The sequence below is a fragment of the Macrotis lagotis genome, chromosome 1, assembly GCF_037893015.1.
Source record: "Macrotis lagotis isolate mMagLag1 chromosome 1, bilby.v1.9.chrom.fasta, whole genome shotgun sequence".
Taxonomy (NCBI): Eukaryota; Metazoa; Chordata; class Mammalia; order Peramelemorphia; family Peramelidae; genus Macrotis; species Macrotis lagotis.
In genome coordinates, this window is record NC_133658.1 from 348,806,308 (window position 1) to 348,812,307 (window position 6,000).

The 6,000-nt window shown below is 38.7% G+C and overlaps 1 long non-coding RNA gene across 1 annotated transcript in view; it reads left to right on the top strand.

Moving 5' to 3' along the window:
- Positions 1-5,677, top strand: part of LOC141517755 (uncharacterized) — a 110,226-nt gene extending 104,549 nt beyond the window's left edge. The window contains exon 3 of the long non-coding RNA XR_012476977.1: positions 2,591-5,677. This is a non-coding gene — a long non-coding RNA (uncharacterized LOC141517755). The remainder of the gene's footprint in view (positions 1-2,590) is intronic.
- Positions 5,678-6,000: the final 323 nt, after the last annotated feature.

Sequence of the window (6,000 nt, forward strand, 5' to 3'; positions counted from 1 at the left end):
CTGGCAGGCCGCCCCTCCAACCCGGGGAGCAGAGCCTTTCTTCTCTTTTCCAGGTTACCTTGAGTAGGAGAACTGCCTCACTGGGTCCCTTTGTGGGTTCTGTCTCTCGAAAGTTTAGTTAGAGTCCTTAGTTTCACGTTTTATCAGAGAGCACCTAAGACTTGATCCCTCAATGTTTCTTGATGGAACCAATGCTGGTTGGAGTGATGGTGCCTATGTGGCGATAATGAAATATAACTGAGAAAAATGGAGTCATTGAGGACATTTTGGGACAAGTTAGAATATATTAAACTCATTTTTATAATGGCGTAGAATCTTTTCATATAATGAGTATTTTTGATGCCTACACATAATTTCCTATTTAATCTTTCAGAATGAAAAATATCACTAATGTGAGCATTTTTACACAGAAACTCCATTCTTAATGCAAAGCATCTTTGGTATATATGAGACAAAATGAGGGAAATCCTACTCTGTGTACCTCTGGGTAATTTAAGGAGCCAGAACGCAGAGGAGTAAGGGGTAAGGGTGAGGGGGTGAGGTGTGGGGCAGGCAAGGAAACAGCTCTGCACAAAGGAGGGGCTGGGGGCTTGAGAATGAGAGGAGGTCAGATTTTTCCCACTGAGCCTGGCCATTGAAGAGGGGAGGCCCGGAGCAAAGAGGCCATTCCCAGAGGGGAACCACATCTCTGGTCTCATAAATCAGTTGCTAAATCTAAATCTACGGCCCCGGGGCACTGGAATGGACTCTTAACCACTTTCAGAGGGACTGCTAGTCCATCAACGCTAGCGTCAAACCTTTTCTCTTTATGATTCATATTTACCCTCTCACCCTCTTTCTGTATTAATCATCCATCTTCATTCCCTATTTTAGCAGAATTTCCTCTTGACAGGACTGGTGTTTGGGGAGCAACTGGGAAGGGGAGGGAGGAAGGAAGAGAGAAGTTGAGCAAAGGCCTGAGGAGCCCTCTGCTGTTGTAGGCTCCATATTCTGGAGGCAGGAGGGAGCCTCCATAAAAGGGGGCAGGAGGGGGAGCTCCTGGCCTTTGTGACCCCCCCCACCTTCTCCCTGCCCCTTTCTCATTCTAGGCTCACCCCTGAGAAAATTCTAGCAAAAGATCTTTCAATAGAGCAGAAGCTCTCAATCTTCTCTCCCCTCCCCCGCCATGTTATCTGTGGATAGATTTCAGGGGTTCATGAATTGGATGGGAAAAAATTGCACCTTTATTTTCGCTAACATCTCTCTGACATTTAGCATTTCCTTCAATTATGAATGTAGGCGGGAAAACATTACTTTGAGAAGGAATACAGAAGTTTAACTAGTCTGGAAAGGGGGTCTATAATGCTAAAAGGTTAAGAATTCCTGCTGAGGATTTATAAGAGGCAGAGATTTTTCTTTGTGACTTCTTGTAAAGCATTTCCTCTAGGTATAAGTATTCCCATTTGTAAAATGAGAGACTGTATTAACTGATTTCTAGAGGCCTTTCTGGCTCTAATATTCTATTTCCAAGTCCATTCCATCTCTTATATTCTGTGATACATTCTAAGGTTCCTCCATTTCTTCCATTTTCTTTTGGTTTACAATCCTTGGGCAGCTTACCTGGTACAGTGGATAGAGTGCTGAGCCTGGAGTCAGGAAGACTTATCTTCATGAGTTCAAATTTGACTTCAGATACTTACTAATTGTGTGACCCTGTTCAAGTCACTTAATTCTGCCTTAATTTCCCTCTCTTATAAAATAAGATGGAGAAGGAAATGGTAAACCACTCCAGTATCTCTGCCAAGAAAACCTCAAATGTAGTCATGAAGAGTCAGACATGACTGAAAATGACTGAACAAAAAAGTGATGGTATCCAATGATCCAGCTCTGACATTTTACATTCATTGTCCTTTCCAGTTTTGATATTATATGATTCGATGATTCCTTCTAACTCTTTCCCTGGTAGCTTAAAATTAGAATTAAAGGGAGTGCCCTTCTATTGAGGAATAACTAAACAAATTGTGTTATGTGAATGTAATGGAATATTACTGTTCCATAAGAAATGATGAAGTGGACGATTTCAGAGGAAACTGGGAGGATTTTTATGAACTTATGCAGAATAAAGGGAACAGAACTAGAATGACCAATATAATGGTAATAAATTGTAGAGAATAACAACTCTCAAAGACTTTAGAACTCTGATTAATGCAAAAATAAAACAAGGCTAAAAGAATGAAGATACCTTCTAACTAAGAGGTGATAAATTTAAAATGTAGAAGAAATATACATTTTCAGACATAGCTAATGTGTGAATTTGTGTTGTTTTCTGTGCAGATATTATTTGTTTTTCCATTTAAAAATGCTCAATAGGGAGAAGATTAGTAAGAGGGATAGAGTAATATCAATACTTGTTATTAAAAATAAAAATAATTAATTAAAATTAAAAAAATAAAAATATGATTTCTCCTTAATCTGTAAAGGAGATTCCTGGTTTGTCTTTCATAGTCCAGAGATACATGATGTAGAAAGCCTTTATTCCATTATTATTCATTATCTTATACATATGTCCTATTTTGTTTTGAATTGATTTTTTTTTCTCTCATTCAAATAGAAAATCAAGATCCTTCCTACAAAATCACCACCCAAGGAGGTTTCTCTGCTCAATGGTTTCTGGAGAGAAGGAAAGATCATATATGCTACTGAGCTGAGGATCTCATGATATCCAGGGGAAGAAACTGTCATGAAGATTGAAGGCTGGAGAGTTTCTTGGTCTGTTTGACTAATTCAACAACATTTCTGCTCTTCTCAGAAGAAATAGCCAGTATTCCTCTATTCTGTGAATATTGTGAGGACTTTTCTTTTAACTTTTCTGTTGACCAAGGAAAGAGAAAAAACATTTTTAAACACTTGCTTATTATAATTCAAGTATTGTGCTAAACGCTTTACAATTATCTCATTTATACTCACAACTCTAGAAACAAAGTGCAATTATCTCTAATTTGCTGATGAGGAAATTGAGACAAACACTGGTCAGAGGTGCTCAGGGTTACATTTTTGAACCTTTGTGACCTCTTTTGGGATTTCCATGGCAAAGATACTGGAGTGGTTTGCCATTTCTTTCTCCTGGAGGCAAACAGGGTGAGGTCACACAGGTAGAATGTATTTGATATCAAATTTGAGCTCAGATCTTCTGGAGTCTGGACCCAGTGCTCTATTCATTACACCATCTAGCTGCCCTGAAAAACACCTTGCTAACTCTCAGTAAGAATCTGATTTGGAGTGGGCAGAGTCCCTTACCTGATTTTTCTTAACTAATTTTTCTTCTTTTAATCCCTCCCTTTCCCAATCCCTGCAAGTATTTTCAGATTTGCCATCCTTGCCTATAGTTGTAGCCACATCAAAGAATCTTAGATATAGGGTTAAAAATACAAATATCTCCCTCATGTTATTCATGAGGATACTTATTAGCTGTGTGACTCTGGCCAAGTCATTTAACTATATTTGCCTTAGTTACCTCATCTATAAATGACCTGGAAAAGGAAATTGTAAATCTCTCTAGTATCTTTGCCAAGAAAACACAAGAAGAGTTATGAAGAATCAGGTTTCTTTCCACTATATCATTTAAAAGTTCTAGTTCAGTGGCTCATTGAAACATAAAGGTGGACCTGGCGTCTGGAAGCCTGGACTAGGGAGTGCAAGATCTGGCACGTTTTCCTGGGTTTAATGCTCCTCTGAGCTCCATATGCTGTTTGAGAAGCAGCCCAGAGTTTGAACTCTGGGTTGACCAATAGGTCCAGGTTCTTTGACCATAATGACTCATGAATCAGATAAAAACACAGTATAACCTTCAGGCCTGGGTGCTGCCAAGGTGAAGATGGGGGAGTGGTAGGAAAGGTGACAGAGAGTACTAAGGATTACCTAGATTTTCGATTGCCTAAAAATTACTTTATTGAAATTCTTAAGTTGACATGCTTGAGGTTGATACTCTATTAGAGAAACTGAATTGATTCATATTGACATTCTTGCTATACCAGAAACTAGTAGAGGAGAAGCCATAATCAATGAAGGCTCTCCTTGGGGAGATGTCAAGAGGGACTGGGGCAATTGTTTTCACCCTCTAAGGGCAGGAAGAAACATCCTTTTGTAGGATGTTTGTTTATCTGATTCACCCTGAAGAGCTCATGATGGACATAGGCAAAGAGACCGCCAATGAAGATAAGTTTTACCTTATGTGCTTAACACCATGGCAGCTTGGTGATACATTAGACTAAATGTGGGACCTTTTAAAATTGGATATCTTTAGTTCTTTTGTCTCCACAGGACCTAGATTCAGGAATGCCTGAGTTCAAATCCAACCTCAGACACTTATAGCTATGTGATCTTGGGAAAGTTATTTGACTGCTGCCTCAGTTTCCTCATCTGAAAATGAGGATAATTAGCAATATTTACCTCCTAGGATTATTACAAGGATCAAATGAGATAAAAGGTGCAAACCCTTTGCTGTTGTTCAGTATGTCTGATTCTTTGGGACCCCCACATAAGGTTTTCTTGGCAGAGATACTGAGTGGGTTTATCATTTCCTTCTCCAGCTCATTTTACAAATGACAAAACAGGCAAGCAGGGTTGAGTAACTTGCCCATGTCACACAGTATCTGAGACTGGATTTGTACTCAGGTCTTCCTGCATCCACTGCACCACCCATCTAACTGCCTACAAATCCTTAAGGACCAGTTATTATAATTATGTGGAGACAGAGGAATTCTACAAAGACATATATAAATCCTTCTAAACCAAGAAATCAAATCAACACATTGGGACAAGTGCTGTGAAAAATGTGTTGATTTACCCTCTAAGTCTGATTACAAATCCAAATCTGCTTCACCTGTGTGACCTTAGGAAGGTTATTTAATTTCTCTAGACCTCAGTTTCCTCATTTATAAATGAGAGAACTGGACTTTATGACTATCAAGGTCTCTTCTAGCTCTAAATCTGTGATAGTACACTATCACTTGATACTTTAGCATAAAGGTGAGCATAATGGAGGACAACAAAGTTGGGAGAAAAATATATTTAGGGATTAAGAAATGAAAGGAGTCAACATTTAGATTAGGTAGCATGGTCTAGTGAAAAAAAATGGATTTAAAGTCAGAGATATGGTTCAAATCTCCAATCTGCTGAATTATTTCACTTCTGTGCCTCAGTTTTCTCATCTATAAAATGAGAGCTGGTTCAAACTGGTTATTTCATAACCTTTCTTTTACCTAAATCATAAGATCATATATTTAGAGCTTAGGGACCCAAGAGGTATAAGTACAACCTCTTCATTTTACAGATGAGAAAACTGAGGCCCAGAGAATATAGAATTTGCCCAGGGTCACACAGCTAGTAAATATTTGAGGCACAGTCTTGAGCCCTGGGCTTCCTGACTCCCCAAACTAAGCATTCTACCCACTGTGATACCTTCTTATCTCTCCTCCTTTCACATCTGAGGTACCCCCCCTACTCTTGCCCAGGGATCCTGGCTGACTGTCATTGGGTAACTTTGTGGGGCAAGGAAGACAAAAGGGCTAAAGATATCCAATTTTCAAAGGTCCCACATTTAGTCATCAGTCCTTGAGCTCCCCAGTAGGTCCTTCATGGCAAAGGGAAGAAAGAGCTGGAGAGTGAGTTTCAGTTGGAAAGATGCTTTTTAAGTCAGAAAAATAGGGTTCAGTGTTATATTTTATGAAAAAGGCAAGGATTTGTTTAAAAGGAATTTTAAAATGTGTATTTTAAAATTAAGTTTTGTGGTTGATTTTTAAAATATTGTTTAGTTAAATTTTAGTTTCGTTTCTTTGATGAATAAATATATTTTCCTTTGTCACTGAGTATTCAATACACATTAACCTTTAAAAATTTTTCCAGATATATACAAGAATGGAATGTGTGAAATGTACCTCTGTATGGGTAATGGCAACACTCCAGATGGACCATACCCTTGTTTGACTGGAACATAGAGTAGGTGAAGGAGATTTGTGAAAT